The sequence below is a fragment of the Brienomyrus brachyistius genome, chromosome 2 (genome assembly GCF_023856365.1).
Source record: "Brienomyrus brachyistius isolate T26 chromosome 2, BBRACH_0.4, whole genome shotgun sequence".
Lineage (NCBI taxonomy): Eukaryota > Metazoa > Chordata > Actinopteri > Osteoglossiformes > Mormyridae > Brienomyrus > Brienomyrus brachyistius.
Window position 1 is genome coordinate 138,265 of NC_064534.1, and position 21,694 is coordinate 159,958.

At 39.6% G+C, this 21,694-nt stretch overlaps 1 protein-coding gene across 8 annotated transcripts in view; it reads left to right on the forward strand.

Moving 5' to 3' along the window:
• Positions 1 to 1,694: 1,694 nt before the first annotated feature.
• Positions 1,695 to 21,694, forward strand: part of ncor2 (nuclear receptor corepressor 2) — a 165,141-nt gene continuing 145,141 nt past the window's right edge. For 5 of the 8 annotated variants that reach the window (XM_049003218.1, XM_049003261.1, XM_049003280.1 and 2 more), the window contains exon 1: positions 1,696 to 2,079. The gene's annotated coding sequence lies outside the window, so the exon portion shown is untranslated. Of the gene's footprint in view, positions 2,080 to 21,694 lie in introns of all 8 variants that reach the window. The other 3 variants (XM_049003271.1, XM_049003228.1, XM_049003233.1) reach the window with 1 other exon arrangement.

The following is a 21,694-nucleotide window of genomic DNA, read 5'->3' on the forward strand; positions in this document are numbered from 1 at the left end:
AGCTCCTAAGCTGGATGCAGGGGTCCCAGGGAGGTATGGCAATAGCAGATTTACCCCCCGGGGAATCTGACTGGGTCATTAGACTCCTCTTCAGAGTATGTGTGCTTTGCTGTTCCTGTAGCAAGCTAGACTCGAAACAAAAATAAGGCATGTATGACATATGCAAATGACAAATAGCTAAACTATTTCTTTACTCAGGCCTGGAAATTTTACATATCACCTCCTTTGACAGAACTGTTGATTTCTTTTGCCTTCAGCATACACATATCATTGTTTTTTCATAGTGACGCACATCCATTACGTCCGTTACCTCCAGGACAGTCCTTTTATGACTTGTTCTGTGACTGAAGCAAAAAATTATGCATGACACAAAATATGATCTGAAGTAATAAATAAATGAGGAAGAATCAATGTGAACAGTTATTTATGCATATGTGTGATTTCCCACATGATGAGCTAAGTGTATTAGTCAGAATCTTTTCAGTATGCAACACTGTGCATGTCACCTCAGTAATATAATATAGTGATACTCTAGAACTAAGTATTCAATAGAAAACAAAAATGTATGTTTCCTTTGACATGTCAATATGTTCACTTGAAGCTGAACATATATTTAGTTAGCCTAGTATGTGGAATATAAATCTTAATATTGACAGTTAACTGCTTATTGCAATAGATTTCACCATGTAAATTTCAACTTGTTAGACAAAGGATGAAAAAAACTTCAACTGTAACCACTCCATCCATCCATCCATCCATCCATCCATTTTCCAAACCGCTTATCCTACTGGGTTGCGGGGAGTCCGGAGCCTATCCCGGAAACAATGGGCACGAGGCAGGGAACAGCCCAGGATGGGGGGCCAGCCCATCGCAGGGCAGACTCACACACCGTTCACTCTCACATGCAACTTTAGCTAATATTTATAGTCTTTGTGAAAAAATGCCTTACCCTAACAAGCTTGCTATCTACAACGGTGAACAGATTGCCAGTAATGTATACATCTATTTGGGTTATGTTCTGCACAAAAACATGCACTGAAAAGGTAAATTTATGTAGCACTTTTTAATAAAAACAGCTAGCTAACTTGTGAGTTAGATTACAGTTACAGACATTGGTGATTGAAATCACATGTAGCATCCAGTCTGTTGAACTCTCCTGAGACAGAAATCTTTGACATAGTAATGGTAAGAAGTTGGGATCAGCATCATATGAAACAAATCATGCACCTCCCCATTTTCTGGCAGCCTTGGTGTCTGCTAAGTAACAATACATGTAAATGTAAATACATGAAATCAATGGCCACCCCAGCTGCTGGCAGATGTTCTAATTTCTACGATTTTGTTCTGGGATGGACCACGAATAGCACGATAATAAAATGTAATTTTTCATACTCCACAATACAACAAAGAATCAATCAGAAACCCTGAACAAGACAATTACCACGAATTACTTAAGCAAATATTAAACTGCATAAATGTGCAAAACTATAAAGCAAGAGACTATAATAAACAGCCATGAAAAAAAAAACACTTTTCATGCCGCTTGCCTGATGATTTTCATGTTTACACGATGCCTGTGCTACGGCCCTTTAACTGCCTAATTACCGGCCCACGCGCAGCGCTTCCTCTTGGACCGGCCGGAACCTGCGCCAGCGACCCCGCTGGTGGCCTCAAATCTCAGCGTGATTTCATGACGACGACGCGGTGAAGGGTGGGTGGAAGAGGGGAGAAAACGAGCATACGGCCAAACGCCAAGTTACTTCGGGCGAAGGAAGAAGCACAGAGATATGGAGATGGCTAGCTAGCTAGCTTCATAGACAGAGAGAGAGAGAGAGAGAGAGAGAGAGAGAGAGAGAGTGCGAGAGCAAGAGCAAACAAGCGACCTATAGAAGGAGCCGGCACTACTCGGCGGCCACCGTCCGATACTACGTTGGCAGTTACTGGAGAAGGAGCAGATACGTGGAGTGGGTGAAGGAGACAGAGAAAACGCTGCCGTCGTGTGTGGATTACTGTTAGGGAAAATACACCGCGAGAGAAGCAAACCAATTGCACAACAATCTCAACTACGGCGATATTAAGGTAAGCGTCTTGATAACGACTAGTTTACGAGTACTAGCTGGCTAACCATGCTGTGCATATTCGGCGGAGATGGTAAGCAAAAGCTTTAATCTCGGATAGCTAGCTGGCTAAATAGCTGACTAGCCTGGCTGTCGGCTAACGAAACGACCCTCCGCCGCGCAAAGTAGGTATACCCAAAGTCGGCTATGTAGGGCGCCGCAGCTATCCGAAGGGCTAACGGCTAGCCGGCGCTGTTTTTGTTTCGCCGCCGCTGTAGCTAACACGTCACGCCGTTCGATAACGCCGCTGTAGCCGCCCGGAAAGACGGCGGATTTATATTTTAATAGGTGTCGAGTGCGGCCGGCTTTTGGCAGGCGCTCCGTGTCTGTGTATCAGTAGGAATATATTGGCGGTCTGTTGGCTGGCTGGCTGGCTGGCTAGCTAGTAGCTTCAGCCGATACCGGGGAGCCAGCTGGCTCTTCCTGTCATTGTTCGAGCTAACTAGCTAGCTGTATATTGCGTACTAATTGTTCATTGTTACTGTGCTTTTGAATTTTCCAAATACATGCGATTGAAAGGATTTCCCCTTAAATTTCGTATTAGTGTAAGGATACTTGGTCGGCTGTTAAAATGAGCAAAATACGTACTAGCTATGCGTGTGTATATTGACAAAAGAAGGTAAGGGCGTCTGAGTACCATACGGAAAGTTTCACTACGGCCACCAGGTCACCACTCGCCTGATGGGTGAGTGGCTGTGGCTTCGAAGATGTTTATTCACATGACAGCCATCAGGGGGAAAAGCCCCGAGCCGTCCAGATGTCCCTTGCTGGGATCGTTACACTCATTGTTCTCATTTTTAAGTGTCAGTCAATGCCATCGTTGAAATAGACTTGCTATCATTTTGTGTCCAGTGCACACCCTGTTCCCATAGACTGTAAACTGGCTCGCGTTTGTTAGCCTTTGGAATTGACACACTAAATGGCGATGCTGAACGCCGTACAGTATCAGTGAGTGCCATTTATCTTCCTGTGTATTTGCAAGAGAGGGGCCAAGTCCAAGGCCTAGTCTCCCTGACTTTCGGGGACTCCCAGCACCCCAGAAGAGGAAACGAAGTATGCCATCGGTCATCCATGTTTAATCTTTTTTGGCACAGATGGGAATGAAATAGGAAATAATATATAGCAGCTTTCCATATTTGGAGATTTTTAAAAAACTCTATTTACAAATGTTGTGTTACTGGAAATAATTGTGAAAACTGCCAGAGAAAAGGCCAAAAGCCTGTATACCAAATTCTTTTTATTTGAGGAACATATGGTTATAGTTCCTCTCCTCAAAAACAAAACCATCCAGTCTTTTTTAAAGGACAAGATAAGACTGAAAGGCATAGTTGAAAACCAAAACTCAGCCATTTTTCAAAAGGACTTAAATAAAATAATTATTTTTGCTTGATGATCCATATCCATGCTCTGGCAGAACGGTTGGCAGCAGCACATCATGGATAATGTCTTGTTAAATGGTTACATAGGTTTGTCGTGTTAACTGTATAAATGAACACCTTAACCCTTGTGTACTTGGGACTTTCAGGAAACACTGTTACAAACCTATATAAAGTTCAAGCCACAAAATACCTTAACTGTGGAAACGTTTACTGAATACTTCTCTGAACACTCAGAACATTTTGTAAACAAATGTAACTTTTTACATAGTTTAAATTTTTCTTTTAACATTATATAAATGTTATATCAATTTTAGATCATATTCTGATTGAAAATGCCCCCTCCTCAAATTAGAATAAGGTGGACATTTTATTTATTTATTTTTTTTTAAACTCCACGATTTTAACCCTGATTTTTCCGCTTGCTGACAGTTTTTGCAGAATGCTGACAAAAGCCCTAGATTGGAGGAAAATTAGTGTTCACTGAGTGCTGGCAAATTGGTGCCTGATTATGAACTGTTCAAAGATGTGACCGGACAGAGTGAGTTGCCAATGAGTCATAGATGCTCATCAGATAGGCTAAGTATCTGGATCAAAACGCACTTTTTAAAAAAACACCTGTAAACGTATTTTATTGATGATATTCATGTGCACTCTTGCTGCTGCGGTAAGGATGAACTTAACTTATGGGGTACCTTGAAACTACGTTATCATGATTGCATCATCAGCCAAACATCTGTGTGATGCCTCACAGGGGGAAGGAATTTGGACAACGGAAGACATTTTGCATGATGGTTCTAGCCCGGTTAATTGTTAGCCATTGTTAACAATATCAGTTGATTGCAACATATTACGCGGTACACTGTGTTTGGAATTATTAGGCAAATGTGTATTTTATTTGTATTTTCTCTTCTGACCAATATTTTCAGTCCAGATGAATGTATTATTAAGAATGAAATGTCTAAAAGGCAGCATATGTTTAGTATTTTATCGGGGTACTTTCTGTTTGGGGAAAAACAGGAAAACATAGATACTCTCCTGTGCAGAATTATTAAGCAAATTTTTATGACTGTTAAAACGAGCCAGAAAAGGACCTTGCAGAGAGCTGGAAAAAAATAAATTGTAAAGTGCCAGTCAGAGGGATGCAAAACAATAAAAACTGCTAAACCTTTAAAACATGATTACTGTACAATCAAGTGTTTTGTGGCCAGCAGACAGAGGACGGAAGAAGCATGTATTGAGAAGACGTGAATTAACTGCCATAGCTATGTGTCAAATTAAAGGGGAGACTTACAGAAATGCTTCAGAATCAAATGCCACCATTTTAAAAAAACTGCAATCTGAATGAAATCTCTGGAAGCGCTATGCACAGTGTGTTACATGACATTGCTAGGGTCACAAAGGCTGAAACATAACCTACACTCAATAAGGCATGCAAGCTAAAATGTCAAGAATGTGCACAAACACATCTCGAGTGATTTTATAAAGGTTTTGTGAACAGATGAGATGAGAGTGACTCTACATGGAGCAGATGGATGAGCCCATGGATCATGGTCACCTTCTTCAAGCTCCAACAGGGTGGTGGAGGAGTGATGGTGTGGGCTACAGTTATCAGTGATTAACTTGTTGGATCTTTCAGACTTCCAGATGGTATAAAAATTAACCACAAGATCTAATGTCAATTTATGGATGATACCTTCTTCAAATACTGGTACAGGAAGAAGTCAGAAGCTTTCAAAAAGGATATGATATGCACGCAGGACAGTGCCCCATCCCATGATATTCTTGCAGTACGGTGCCCCATCCCATGATATTCTCGCAGGATGGTGCCCCTTCCTATGCATCAAAGTATTCCATAGATTGGCCAAGAAAGGTGATTGAATTATGACCAGGCCCCTATTATAATGGCCGCTGAGAGCTACAAGGCCAGACTAAAGTATGAGATTTCCTAAGATGATAAGCTGTACACTTCTCAGTGCAGCGTCTGGGAGGCGATCCTAGCTGATGTAGCTAATATAGGACGGGATCAAAACAAAAAACTTGACTGGTTCAGTGGTGAACAGGCTCATGATGGTCATTCAGAAGAAAGGTAGCTACACAGGACAATAAACTTGGTGAGGTTTGTTATTTCTCATATAGACTGAAAAAGACAATTTTATTATTTCTGTTGATGGTGAAATGACAAAATCCACTTAGTTTCCGATTGCCTAATAATTATGCACACTGAAAATCAAGTGCTTTTTTTGTTTGTGAAAGTCTAATGTAACATTTTATCTCTAAATACATTTACTTGGAGCAAAAGAAAACTTCAGAATTTTATTTCTGCCCAACTTTTGCTAAAAAATATGTCCGGAAATAGTACTTGTCTTATAATTCTGCACACAGTGTATTTTATTCATACAAACACTGCAGTCCACAAATAGTGACTGGACAGTACTGTGTATGACTGATTTTAATGAGCTGCAAATAAGATTTAAGTAGCAACAGTTAACTACAGCTTTCATCTGTCGAAAAAGACATGAAAAATGATTCCCATGAATGACTTAGTGCAACAATTTTTGGTAAATTATTAGCCCATAAATCGTAGTGCTGTTTTTTGTTCTATCCCTTGCTTTCATTTACAGAATGTTTTTAAGTACATGGGATGATAATTTTTTTTTTTTTAAACCGTGGTATCAAGTTGGGTATCGGGAATCATTTAATTCTACTGGTATTGGCACTGACTAGGCTTGTATGATATGACAGTATATATCAGATGACGAAATAAAAACGTCTTCATATTATGCTCTATTGGTTATTTCATGGTGTTGCAAAATACACTGGTCACGGCAGTACTTTATTAATCATTTGGATGACGGTTTGCAATGTTACGCCACCACGTGGGATATGGCACTTATATGGGCTTTATTATTTGTAGCCCACAGAAGGCAATTCACAAATATGTATCATGATCCACAAATATTTAGCTATCCATAAATATGTATTTTTAAATGTGTTGCGTAAAATCATATCCACAAAAATATGGAGCGATATGTACACAGGAAACGTGTTTTACACCTTTGTGGATCATTTCTTGTCTATTTGTGGGTCGTTACATTTGTGACTTCTATTGATTTGTGGATTTTGTCTGGTTCATACCGCTATGGAGCCGCTAAGAGATCTAGGTGGGAAAATTATTTTTTGTAATAGTTTTGTGTTCACTTGCGATACTTTTGCCCACTTGCTATTTGCTGCAATGTAATGGTATGGGCAAACATAAATAATACAGACGTGCTGTAAGTATTAAACTAAGGGGGAAAATGTACCCCATGTAACTTCTATTATATGTGTTTATACGTATTTATTAATAATAGCACTGTGTCCATTCATTGCCAGAGACTTTAAGCAAGACAGTTGGTCTATTGAATGTGAAATGCACTGAAATATATTACAAACATTGAAAGATACTACAGCCTGAAAACTGCATATAAAGCTAACTTTACCACAGCTTTGGAGCTAAGGTTTAAACTCGACCCCGCTGTCTGGAATGTTTCAAAAGAGATCCGCATATCCATACATCAAGCCAGAATACCTGGGAGGTATACCTGAAAGTGGTTTCGGGTTTAAACTTTGACTATGCAACTGTGGTGAAGTTGACTATATATATTCCATTGCCATTATGTTGCATTGTATGTTGTGTAAAATCATATCCACATTTGTACAAAATTGTACACGTGCAAAGAATTTTGCATATTTGTGGATCATTTCCTGCTTTTGTCAGTCACGTTACATTATCTAATACAAGTAAACTCATATCCAGATAATTATATCAGCATTTGAGATTTTGATCATATTGTACAACCATAATACTGACTACTAAATTTCTGGTATCGTGACATTCCTACTAAAGACTTGAGGTATGTCGTAGTGTTTCCTGAAAGTTCTGTGTCTACAGGGGTTAACATGCCACGTGTTTTTAAATGTAGATCATATGTTGTAATTTGATTAGTGTTTTAACAATTTATAGTGCATTAGCCAGAGAACTGTCATTTACAAGTGTCACTTCTTGAATGTGTTTTTGTGAGACCAGTTGGACTTGTCAACGATTTTTCTTCTGGTGAAAGATCTTGTAGTGTGTGACCCACTGTCACTGATCACTCTTTTAGTGTGTAAACCACAATAACTACAAGAGTCCCAATTATAAAATAACGGTGTTATGGGCCCCAGTCTATGGTTGGGGCGTAACAGAGTGAAAGGAAAAGGGGAAGTGGAATAAGGGAATAACAGGGTGTGGTGGACAAGGGAACGCACGTGGACAAAGGGTTGTGTAATGTGAATGATGCAGCAATCTGACTTCGACAGTCCTATAGTGTGAACTTAGCGTTATTGCTGCTTTATCTGTAGCTACCATCTTTGTTCTGTGGGTTCTCTGTTATGGTCTCTTGCTTTTCTTGGTCCATGTGATTGTTGTCATGACATATTCTTTGTGGAAGTTTACTCCACGAAATGCTATCAATTCTTATTTTTTAAAATGGTGCCGGTTCCATACTTTTACTCAAAGCAACCAGTATTATTGTCTAGCACATCGTGTTATCTCTCTTATCAGTGCTTTGAGACAATGTAATGTTGTGAACGCTCTATACAAAAATAAATGTATCTGTTTGTATGAATATATTAGCAGCATCCTGGTTAAGTAACTTCATGTTCGGTACCTCATAAGTCAGTAAGTGTCTAAGCACCAGTGTTGCCAGCTGCCACATGAGGCACTCAATTTTAAATATTTCATTCCCATAGCAAGAAAATTCAAAAGCTACAGTTTCTCAGATCATGTTTCAACTGGCCTCATCTCTCTTAGTTAAGCTCATTGGAGCTTGGAAATCTGTGTGGGAGTCTCTGGCATTGTTGGAGGTCTCACTCTGCCCAGAAAGGGAGACTGGTTTTCACATCCTAAGGGTGTTTGTGTCAGTGGCGTTAAGCGGTTCACCGAGTTCAGGGGAGGTGTGCATCAACGGATTCCTGGGTGGTGGTGATGGGGGTGAGAGGTGGGGGGCTGCAGGGAGTGTATGGGTTGGACGTCTGAAGTGAACGACTTGGGGCATTGCATTCCTCTCAGCCTCACCGTCTTTATGAGGCTGCACTGTTGTTTTTATGTGTTTTGCTCAGTTTGGTGCTGAACAAGTATTTTGTAACATTGGTCATTAGTGAATAACTTGCTCTTGGCTTTACTATGAGATTTCCTAATTGTACTTTGGCAGCTTAATTTCCAGGATGAGAACAAGAAGGAAAAATAAAAAAACACTTACAATCCTGAGCCTGTTATAACGTGGCCGTGATGTGCGCTTTTTTTGGGGAAGATACTTAAAAAAGGAACATATTGGGAAGGTCAGCTATAAGTTCCTATTTTATTCAGTGTGTCGAGTAATAAGGCACCATTTATAATAGACGATTATAAGTAGTACAAACTGGGATGTTAATTAAACAAACTCTTTTGAAATCACATGCTGGCGGAATTCAGAGGAATCCGGTAAGAGAGGTTTGAATACAGGCTTTGCTGGAAGTTTGCCTTCTGGCTCTGTCTTAGAAACGAGTGCACTTGGAGCGCTTAGTGGGAATATCATTGCTTACTGCATTGGCCAAGCTCAGTCTCCTCCTCTCAGTATCACATTACTTGTAGCATTATGATCCTTACAACTGCAAAAGCCTTAGCCATTCTGAGGAAACTCGAGGGAAAATGCCTGGATTCCCTCCTCTTGCCTTGGATTTGAAAGATGAAACCCCTTTAGATAGTCAGCCTTTGGAGCCCAGTGGTCTGCGTGCCAATTCACCTCTTTCTGTGTCTGTCCTTATGGGGTTTGCATGTTTTCCATAATTAAACCCACATGGCTGAAAAAGTTTTCAGGAACCACAGGAAAATTTTCACTGTTCCAGTGCCTCCTAGACTAATGAATAGAACCTAGCCCTTAGTTTTTTTTACCATATCAAGTGCTAGCGCAGCCTGTTCATGAATTCCCATAATCCCCCCCGGGATTCTCTTTCCTGTGGTTGGCTGCATTTCTATATGTGAACTGTTAAAGCAATTTGAAAAGCAAATTCCACCAAATCTCCTGCAGTTATGGAAATATCTGCATCCATTTGCATCTAGCTCTCACCGCAGTCACTGTAAACTGCATATATCCTGCAACCCATCACCACCAGGAGAAGTTGCACATGAAAGAAAATTGTTGTATTGACCCAGAATAACCTCAGATTTTCTATGTCTGTGCTGGCTGATTGAACAGCATGAGGAACTGTTATTTATATGAGACTGCAGCACATACTCTGTTCCAGTCTCCCTGTTTCACTCTGTGTTTTCTCTTTTTAACATATGGGGAAAAGTGCTGTTTTGAAATGTGCTGGGCTCACTTTCCTTGCAGCCTGTGGCAGGACTCGGCAGGCTGACTTTTGAGAACTGCCGGGCTTGGGGGGGGGAGGGGGGTTAGGAACATAGACATGCTGCTTTTAGGGTGTGTCCCTCACTTCAGGCCAGGGTGGTGCTGAGAACAAGAACATTTTTTTGTGTGTCTTTTTTGCCGTGTCTCTGCTCCCTACGCTTACATTCCTGTTCTGCTCTGGGCTTTGGTGGAGTTGAAGGGATTCTGTGTCCATGCTTGTGTTTGCCACAGCTGCTTGGAGCTGAGGCTGATGAGCACAACATCATAGCTGCAAGCTGTGAACTCCCCCATCCCCCCAAATGGCAGAAATCTCAGACTTTTTTTTGCTACTTCCGCCCACACAGCCACATGCATACAATCTCTCTCTCTCACACACACACACACTCACACACACACACACACACACAGTAGCAGTTACACTGTGTATATCAAAGGCCCCCGAGATATATTGACAAAATTAGGTTGTTGAAAGCCAGGCCATAACACAAGTCAAAGTAAATGCTGCACTACCTAGCCAGACACCCGTGGGGGTGGGGGGCAAAAATACCAGATAAGCCATTTACTGCAGTGTTGGCTGGCCTGCTTTTTTTTAACCGTAAGAATGCCAGGGGTTTAATTACTGTAAAAGGCCATGGGAAATGAGTTAATGCCACAGCTAGGAATACATTTAAATAATTAAGAAATCTCATTGTTTCAGGGTTAGTCATTCCCTCCAGTGACCCCAGCTCAAGCAACCACTAGGAAAATGACTGCTCGTAGAGGGTGCTGTTAACCGGGTGCCTGGTGGAATATCGCTTAAGAAACGGCACTTGTGGTTGAAAATTCAGTTGCAGGATACTAGAGAATATCTTTTTATTTCTTATGAAGCATTTTGTAACATTTTGGTCTAAAAGGTGTCATGTAAATAAAGTACTCTTTCTTACGTATAGTCATACTGTAGCCCTTATGCCTATTTCAATTTGCCTAAGACTATTAGAGGCATCATTTACAATTACAGTTGTTCCAATAAGCTGTCTATAATTATATATATTTAATTAGGTTTGTAAAAGACCCACACAGTAAAAAGGGTCTTTTGAAAACGGCTGCATGACTGACCCTGAAACAACCTGGCAAAATAAAAGGCAAAATAAAAGGTTAAGAATGTTCAGCAAAATTTATTACAGAAGAAAAGATGACCAGCATTTTACTCAACCTTACCTCACCATCTGCCGCTGATGTCCAGTTTGCAGAGATCACTAACAGATCAAGCAAGCAACATATAGTCACCGCATAAATAAGCCCCTCCACCTCAATACCCATATGTCAAAGAAAAGACGATATCTAAACTAAGGGACCAAGTAAAATTTAAATACTAGGTTGCAATTTTGTCTAATTTTTAAAATAAATTTGAAGAGAGACTCAGATTATCCAGCCTCGTTGACTAAACTGCTGATTTTGCTTCTGGGGTTGTTAATTAGCTTGATCATATTACTATCTATTTCTGTAATCACAATATTGAAGCAAATCCAAGAATTACAGAGATGAAAATGACAGAACATGAAAACTGAGCAAAAATATTCCTTATTACCTATATCTTATCATACTAATAGTTTATTCTGGGTTACTTGCAATAAAGTTGAAAGATTAAAAAAAAACACTTTTGTTGCATTTGATATTAACTGCTACAGTAAGGACATTTTTGGCAAACTTTGGGGAAAAACGATTAGATCATTGAATCAGAGCAAAACATTGCATAACCTAAGAAGTTATTGTGATGTCAGCTCAGCAAAAGAATGACTCCTTTGTAAACTGCATTTGAAGGGGCCTTTGAAATGAGTCTCGTCTTGTTGCTGTCATGTATTTGGTCTTCAAATGCAGCCTTGGAAGGATGCAGCCCCTAAATTTGGACACAGCCATTGAATTGTTTTTCAAATACATCACATATGAAAGAGACTCTTTGAGTCTCATTCTGCACTGATGAGATGTATATGGTCACCCCATTGTGGCTGGGTATCTAAGAAGAGCCATAAACATGCACTCCTACACAAGTGCAGGTGTTATGCCAAACTTTCATAAAAGTCAGAGAACACCAAGAATCCAAAATCAGAATATATGGCTGGTGGAAATCCTTCACAAGCAGCCCGTAAAATGCACCTGATGAGGTGAAAAAACACTTTAACAGGATCCAATTAGGTTGTGAAAATGTTGTGAAATGAAGTGGAACAAATCGGACACTGCCGCAAAATATACCGTAAAGTGTAATGCTATGCATGTGCAGACTTTCGAGGTGTAAATCAGGCATACACAGTCTGGTTTTTCATAAAGCAAAGGTATATGTGAACTTTGCTGGGCCGCAATCAGCACTTCTGGAAGTAATAACGACAAATCTGTTTAACCACCGTAAAGGAAGCCTCCGATACAACTTTAAAATAAAGGCTAACTCAGGATTTAATTGCCATGTTCAAAATTGTGTCTTTAATTCAATATCTTGTTTTAAATGGTGCCAATACACTTTATTTATTGGATTTATTGAATAAGGACAGCACAATAGACAATGTTACATGTAAAAAAACAATGCAATCGTTGTTTTGTGCAGAGGTTTTCTAGCCAGAGGCTAATTTGCAAACCTAGTCCTTGGTTGGACTTTTAAAAACAGTCAATAACAGCAACTATCGTTTCAGACAGACGCGCACATACACACACACACACACTCAAGAAATGAATGTAAATTAATTAATATAGCTAATATAAAACATCAGTGTTCACAGGTTTGTTTTTGTTTCAGCCATTTTTTCACCTGGGAGCTAAAGACCCTAACATTTGGTAACAGTTTTATTTCTGATGGTAACTTATTCCAAATCTGAGGTCCTCTAAATGACAACGAGGTTTGACCAAAGGATGGTTTGTATTTTGCTGGTTTACAGTCTCCATTAGCTGCTCCTCTTGTTGGGGCTCCTGTGCTGCTGGCTTTTACAGTCATTCTGCTCACCAAGTCAGGGACAAGGCCATCGAGGCATTTAAATGTCAGTTTTATAAAAAAAAGACATTTATAAAATTGTCAATTTAGGAGATTGTACTTCTGTATTTTACAGTGGTGCCACTTCATCGTTTTTTTAAGGCTTCTTCTAGTGTGGGTATTCTTCATGGAGAAAGATTGCAATTCAGATCATAGATCGCGATTGTGTGTCATAAAGATCACAATATGATTGTTTTTGGGAAGATCACCCACCCCTAATGTCAATTGCTGTACACAAAATTATATTGTATCGTATTCTCTTTCATTGTAATTTTGTGAATGGCCGAGCTGATGATGAAATACTAATCTTAAATATGAAAAGATTAATTTTTAAGTTTGTTCTAAACGTACAGACACTTCCAGTGGCTTCTGTTACGTGGCATCACTTGTGGCACAGATTTCAGCTTTCTCTGTCCTTGTCACAAAATTTTGCTTTGGCTATTGTCACTGAACATCATGTTTGCCTTATCAGATGAAAGTTTCACTGCAGTTTTCTTAAAATATCCTGATATTACATGTTTTTAAAGTAATTCAGCTGTCTAATGATCGGTCTGTTAGGAAGCATAGCAGTGATTTGGTTTGTGTGTAGCTGGTTGGTACAAACACCTAGTTACCTTTATTGAGTCTTATCTGGTTAAGTGCCACATCAAGGTCCCTCCTGGGGCTTTTATTGCTAATATGTGGGTTATGAGTCCATGCCTTTAACTCTTGTCACTTTATTTCATGTACAATAACGCTGTCCCCCCCCCCCACCTCAGTATTTCTTTACACTATATTGCTGAGAGACTTGTTGATTCTTGTCAATCACATTTCATTGTAATGTTGACCCTGTGCTAACTTGCATATGACAAATAAAACTAAACTATTTCACCCCCCCCCCAACTCTGCTCTTATGTGTGTAACAGAGGCCTGCATTACAGAAACAGAAGTAGTTTGTACCTGCTTCTGTATGTATCTGGGTACTGGCTACATTTTTTAACAGGTCTCTTCATTCTCTGAATATGAATAGATTACTAATCTTTTGTCGATTTTATTTCATTTGAGCCTGTTAGTTGGCCAAAAAGAAATGCGATTCTGATGTTCTAGTACGAGGAGACTCATCCTTTCTGCAACTCCATGTTCACAACTGAGAAAAGCGTCTTTCTTAGTGGGGCCCTTGCTTGGGAGTTTCATGTTTCATATTCTGCGTCGCTCTATCCGATGAGGTTTCCGGCGGAAAGGGGCCCCACATCCTGCTAGGGCTGGGGGGAATTGATGGTCTTATTCATGTTCTAAGCCTTGTATCATCGTGTCTGGAGTATGAACTTTAATACACTCACAGTTCCCTGTTGCTCCCCAATAGTTACTCTGATTTGAGGTGGGGTGGTAGGAACACACTTTTTGTGTTCAGTTTTTAAAAACTGATGTGGCTTTGCCTCCATAGTCTGCTTACTTCAAGTGTGTTCACACTTCATGGTGATGAACAGGGTGTATTGTGAGAGACAGGAAATGGGGTGGGGGAGAGAATGAGTGCGATAACCCTGAACATGTATATTTAGACCTACATTTATTTATTTTGCGGACACTTTCGTTCAGGGTAGGGGTGTGTGATTTGAAGATATTAGATTGTGAATGATTACGATGTCTTCATGATGTCTCCTTTATGGAGAGATCGTCGGTATCATCACACTGTGTACTTTCTGTCTGTGTTGCAGTTTTATGGCACATACATGCATCTAAAGCTGTTTTGTCAGCCAAATCCATTTCGACACATCAGTAAACTGGTAATAGCAAACAGTAGACAGTGCCTTGGATTTCTTCTCCTTTCATTTTCTTGCCCTCGTCCCAACATGGAATGCGCAACATGCAACACGCAACACATTCCCTATTTGGCAACGTGGCATCATGGAAGCGCTGCTTCCTAAAAAGTATTTGACGTTGGTAATATGGAACTTATTTGGAATTTCCAAAACCGACACAGTGCAAACAGGTATTTGCAAAATTTGCATAGATATGGTTCACATGTCAGTGTTAAGTTGTACAAATTCATTAAGTAAGGTGTTATAGTAAATTATAAACGGTATAATTGTGTGCGTGTGTGTATGTATGTGTATATAATATATGTGTATGTTTGTGTGTACGTGTGTGTGTGTGTGTATATATTTGTATATATGTTACACATACATGCAGATTCAGCTGCATCGATCTGCTATGTCAGAATTGGATGTAATCAATTTTTCGGGGAAAAATCTATCAATCTTTAGCCACATAGCACAGCAAATAATATATGGGTACCATAAACAAAAGCACATGTATATTCTAGACCGAATCAATGAAGAGACATTTTGTGTATATATTACAATAATTCTTTACGTTTTGCTTTTTGGCACTTTTCCCTATAGTACATGTGTTTCACTTTGCTATACTTTTTCTTTGCTGCATTTTTCATTTCATTTTGACTATCTGGCCTCTTTTTGAGGTCGTCAGGCGGGGCTTTATGGGTTCATGGGTGGAACTTTGTGGGGGTGTTTCACTACCCAATCCATACCATCTGCCAGATTTGTGCCTCTTTGTCTCTTTGTCACAGCAGAATCTCACGTTTCTCGTAGTGACTTTTAAACTTTTCAGTGTTTTACATTACAGTTAATTTTACATTTTTAATGATGAGTCTAAAATATAGTGCTGTCAGTGCATACAGTGGTAACTTTGTACATACAGGGGCATAATTTAGGTGGTTTGTATGTTTTATGTAAAAAGGTCTTGATAGGAAATGACAAAGTAATTTGACAAATTTACAAATGCAGTGTCACTGGAAACAAACTGTGAAAACCACTAAAGAAAAGGCCATAGACTTGTATACTGAAATCTTATTTGAGAAACATAGTTACTCAGTTAAAAACAAAACCAACCTGTCTTTTTCAAAGCACAAAAGACTAAAGAATAATTGAATATAAAAATGGGCAAGTCTAGTCTTTGTAGTAAAAATGTTGGTACTTTTTGCGCAACCATAAATCAGGCATATGGTAGAGGAAGTTTAAGACTGGCTGGTATGATAAATGCTATTTGCCTCAATCAGTGCCAATCTGCTGGGTTCAGGCTCTTCGGTAACCACTGTCCAAGTTCTGGGAGTCCAGTCTTAATCAGGCCCCTTGTGCAACCTTTGCATTTCTGATGCCACACTGCGATGTTAGGCCTCTCTGAGTTGTCCACCAAATCCTGGGTGGGGCTTGGCAGGGGAGCCCTGGGGCCTGTGACTGGAAAAGGATTAATAGTCTGAAAGTTTGAGGCAGTCATGCTATCCCGTGATTGGAGCTCAGCCCAGAGTGTCTTGGAACCAGAGAGAGTATACATGGTCTCTCATCCAGCTCTGCTCTGCAGTGTTAATCCTGGGCATAGCTTGATGTCTGGTTGATGGCATGCTCTCTCTGTCCCCTTTGACTCACATTGAGATCCACAAGTTGTGGTTTGTCTTTGGAGTAAAGAGAAATTGTCAGTTTTGTGAAAAATATTTTGCTTCCCTGACTTCACCTGAAATCACGTAACTGATTTCATCACTCTTCTTAAGCAAGCACAACTTCTGAGCTATTTGCTCCACGAAAATTAAAATTAAAGTTGGTTCAAGTGATGCCATAACCTAAAAAAGTTATATGAACACATATAATAACCATTATTCAGTTACACATTATTCATAGCAACTGAAATATAATTAAATTATTTTCAATATTCTTTTGAGCTAAAGTACCTACTTGGGGGAAAAAATGAATGTCCCCCAACTTAATCATTAAAACAAATACATGGTCTGTTTAAATTAATGAATGCACAGTACATGTTAAATCTGTATTTTGAGTCTGTATTTTTATATTTTTCCTTGAGTCTGGAGACTTATGCCCGTAAACCCTCATCTTATTTTTTAAATATTGAGCAGGACGCTGCTCTCCAAGATGCAAGAAGATTGTTTGAATGGCTTGAATTGCGTACTTACATTCTTTTTGGGTGTTCAGTGTTTATTGCCCTGCTTCTCAAACTTTTTCTATCATGCCCCCCATAGGAAGTAATTCACCTTCCACCCCATATACCCACCCTACTGGAACATTTTTTTTTTTGATCAGTCATATATGTATATAAATAGAAAATATACAGTCCATGTTTTACTTCCTGGTTGTTTGTTTGTTGGGGAAAAAACCAAAGACACTGGTTTTTGCTCCCACTTGAAAAACATATAGTCTGCTTTGGTTACGCTTAGACAGAGTGGAGCGGGAGCAACCATGGAAGGATTTTGGCTGTAGTAGGAGCGTGCATGGAGTGGCATTTCGAAATGACACTGGAGCATCCTTTTATCCCTCAATCTGTCTCAACTCATGAATATGGCATGAAACACAAGAAATCTTACGGCAAATCTATATTATTCCATTATAAATCTAAAATTAGTTACATCAAAAGTGTTGGTGTAGTTTGCAAACCCTGCATTCTATTTACAAGGTAATAAAACTATTACCTGTAAATGCATGTGCAAACTTGTCTTGAATTGAAATTTCTACACATGCTACACATCTTACCAATCTCTCAGGATGGCATTTGTTGTTTCATGCACCCTCTGCAATTCCATGGAGGGAAGCGCACCACATACTTTGAGAATCACTGAATTAGTGTATAAATCAACCCAAACAACACAATAAAACAGTGGCAGTCCTTCACGTCAGAGAGTCCTTCATGAATCACTGTGCCATCAAACAGAACGGCCACTTTACTGTACATGGCTCTGTCTCATCACTAGCCATCTTGGGATGCCTTCTTCCCCTAGAATGCACTTCTGTTATACTCCATTATTTTTAAATTACAATTGGGCACAACCAGATTGGTCAGCACTGAAATTGATACTAGGTTTGGGCGATATCTGTTTTTTCATACCGTCTAGATGTTTCACCCCTTTAACTAGTATATACCAGTGTTAAAAAAAAAAAAAAAAAGCAAAAATATCTCCGGCCTAAAGAGGCTCATCAGTGTGGAAGCTGAGCATCAGGGAAATGAGGAGACAGCTCCTTGTAGACCAGTTAACCCTTCGTTTATTGACACCATCATCATTGCCCAATCTGTGGCACCTGCTCGATCTGAGGCTGCAGAAGCACTGGGTTTCACATATACCGCTCATGCGCCAATAGTTTACGGTGCACTTAATAGAATATTTCGTTTTTGTAAGATTAGCCTACGCATGTGTATTATTCTCGTCATCTTACTGCATCCATACGAGACATGCATCTATCAAAGGAATGCCTCCAACAGCTACATAATATCACCAAACTCCGACTCCTTACTATTCAGGACACTGAGAAACTGATACATACCCTTCTATACAATAGGCTAGACTACTGTAATGCGCTGTTACCTGGGACACACATCGCACATTAATCATTCAAAATCCCACGGCTTGAATTGTCACCAGGAGCAGGAAGTTTGAACGCATAACTCCTCCTCAAAGTTCCCCTGCACTGGCTTACAAGGTTCAGGACCAACTTCAAAATTCTCATACTTACATATAAAGCACTTAAAGGTCTAGCACCTGCCTACCTAATAGAATTACTTCATCTTTATAAGCCGCATTGGCCACTCAGATTGCAGAATGCAGGTTTCCTTGTCGTTCCATGTATAAATAAAGCTACAGTTGTGACAGAGCTTATGGCACCAGGTATAGGCACCATCTGAGCTGGAGTCGTGCTTCATGGAAGGGTAACATTGTGGATGTAACCTATGAACTGTAACATTGTGGGTGCAGACTTCAATTTGCCACCCTACACACCCTGGCATAGAGAACTGCCTCATCGAAGAACTTTACCTTTGACTCTGATCACAGATTACACTGTGCTTTCAGCAAGCAAGCCCACTCTTTCAATAATGTTTACTATGCCAGGGGGGTTGGGCAACTAGTTGACCTTGGACCCCCAGAGGATTTTCTTTCCCACTTAGGAGTTTTGGGTTCCTTTCCACTGTTGTCGTCTGACTTTTTCATTTGTCTCTCCTTTTCCCTGTTTTTGTATTATTCTCTCTTGGTGAAGTTGCAATGTATATGACAGCAGACCCATGTAAAGCGCCTTGAGGTGACCCTATTGTGAAAGGTGCTATATAAAAACAAATGGAATTGAATATTGGCATATGTATAGTTTTAGAACCTTAATTTTTATACATGGATTTGGGGAGTCTGGAGCTACTGACACAGGGCTGGGTGGAGTGACTCTTGTGCATATTAATATAAATGGTGCTGACTGTCTTGATTCAGTGATTTGTATACATTTATACTATATGGCAAGTATCTTGGATCACTGCTAAAAAAGATCAATATATGAGGTTGTAATATTCAAAAAAATATAAAAAATAAAATCAGGTAATCAGGCTATAAAAATTACTTCTCCCTGCTAATTGAAATTCTGCAATCTCAATGGAAAAATGGTGATACGAAAGGTGTCAATGTGCGAATGCCCGTAGTACAGACCAATAGATTTTTTGCGCTCAACTCATATTTTTATTTTACCACCAAACATTAATAACATGGAAAAACTATGTGCCGTCTCAATATCTCACAGTTTACATAGTTGACAAAATTTAGTTTTATGTAGTCCCTCGACATAATTTTGGAAGCAGACTGCAGCCATCTTGCTGAACACTCTAGGGCAATGTGCCTACACAACCCATTCTTGTTTAAATAAAAATGTATGATTTCCTGTCTGTCTCTGTCTTTCTCTTCCTCCTCCTCTCCCTCCCTCCTTCCTCATTTTTCAATTGTGCTCTGTTTTGTGGGAATTCAGACGTTAAATGTCATCTCCCAGGTTGCTGTGTTATGGTGTGTTCGGACCAAGGGGTTTTCTCTGCCTGGGCATTTTTATTTAATATTATTATTTTATTATTTTGCACATATTTGTGGGTCCTGTTTGGAGGAGAGGGTTGTGGGGGGAGCTGTGATGGGTTATCAGTGTTTTGTAAGTGGTTTGAGTAATGAGTGGTGCTGTCTGGGGAGCACAGTGACAGTAAGGCACACTCTGAAACACCCATCTGCTGAGAATCTCTGAATTTGCTGTGTCTCCTGGAGGCAAGAGGAGGTGCGGGTGGCTGCTGCAGACTGCTAAGAGTGGATTCAGGTCGCTGTGACTGGTGTTCTTTGTGGGGATGTTATGTAACAGTTACACATGTAGTGTGCTGAGGAGAATATTTTCATTGCATCGATAAGGGGGGGCGGTAGGCAGCAAAGCCACTATGACTCGCACGAAAGAAATCGGAATGTGGTAGATTCATGCTTAAGTCAGATATTGCTTTTTTGAAGTCGGCTAGAATGCTATGTTACGTTATATTTACAAATAAGGTGTTGTGTTTGTGTCGAAGTTTACAGGGTTTTTTATTTTAGATTTCTACTCTCTTTATTGTAAAATTGTATTGTAATTTATTTATTTGTTAAGTTGCTACAGACTGGCAAGTTGCAACATTACCTTCCATCAGCTGACATGCCAGCTTTGTCTGGGGATGACTAGCTGCCGGTTTTCTGTCTCCCATCTTAATTCAGAGTGCCTGTTATTCAGTCTGATGATTTTTTTGTATGAAGGCAGATGATTTTATGGCTTTGAATGTATCTAGCAGCTGGGCAATAAATCAATTTTGTCAATTCGAATTTTTTGATTAAGACGATGTGCAGAATGGAAATCAGGATTCACATCGATTTATTGTAGCTTCAGATTAATATCACTGAGTAAATGATGCTCACAAAATGTTTTATGCTTTTTAAAAAAAATTGTGAGGTACATTAAATTATTGCAAACCAGACCGCTGTCAAGGCTTCCCGCCCCTTCGGAGACCAGCAGACAGTAGAAAAATGGTAGCACATAGATGCGTCAACAAGTAAGGAGCTTGTCTCGAAAGCCGGCAGTGTCACCTCTGTCATTTGGAAGTGGTTTGGTTTCACTAAGTCCGACACTGAACAAACTACTGTCCATTGTAAAGTTTATTTCAAGTCGGTGGCTACTAAAGATAGCAGCACAACAAATTTATTTCAGCATCTCTGTCAGAAGCACCAGAATGGACGGACTGCTTAGCTATGCGAGAAGCGCAAGCAAGCGACAGCTTCCAAAAACCCGCTAAAAATCAAATAACAATAGCAGCGTCTTTTTCCTCTTGCGTACCATAAGATAAGAAGGGACCCTGATGTAAATAAATTACAGATGCAGTAACATTTCATATCGGCAAAGATATGGTGCCTATTTACACTGTCAAAAAATACTAAACATGCAGCCATACGGTGCCTTTTCTAACTTGGTAACAGTACTACTATATTGATTATTATTGAATTATAATTGCACTTGTGAACCTGTGTAAACCACTAAGACTAGGGACAAATACTGTAAAATCAAAAATAAGTGTTTGCTGTTCCTAAATCATGCTTACATTGTTAGAATAAAACAAAACTTATTTGCATAGCATCTGTTTTTTATGTATATCAATAAATTTAGAAAAAACAAATCTGAATCGGAAATTGGTTCCAAGTTTAAAAAAAAAAAAAAAAAATAAATAAAAATTGGTGATTTTAGTTTTAGGCAATATCGGCCAGCCCTAGACAAAGGATCTTAAAAAGCACACCATGCTAATGGCCAGGGCTGCACGATTTGACGTTGCATACTGGATGATGAAATAACACCTATTGTTTCTTATTACGGTGTAATATATCTTGCACATTTGTGGATCCTGTTTATTTGTGTATTTTTGTCCAGTTTTTACTGCTACGGAGCCCCTTACAGGACAGAGTGGGAAAATATTTTTTAAACAGTTTTGTGTTTCCTGACA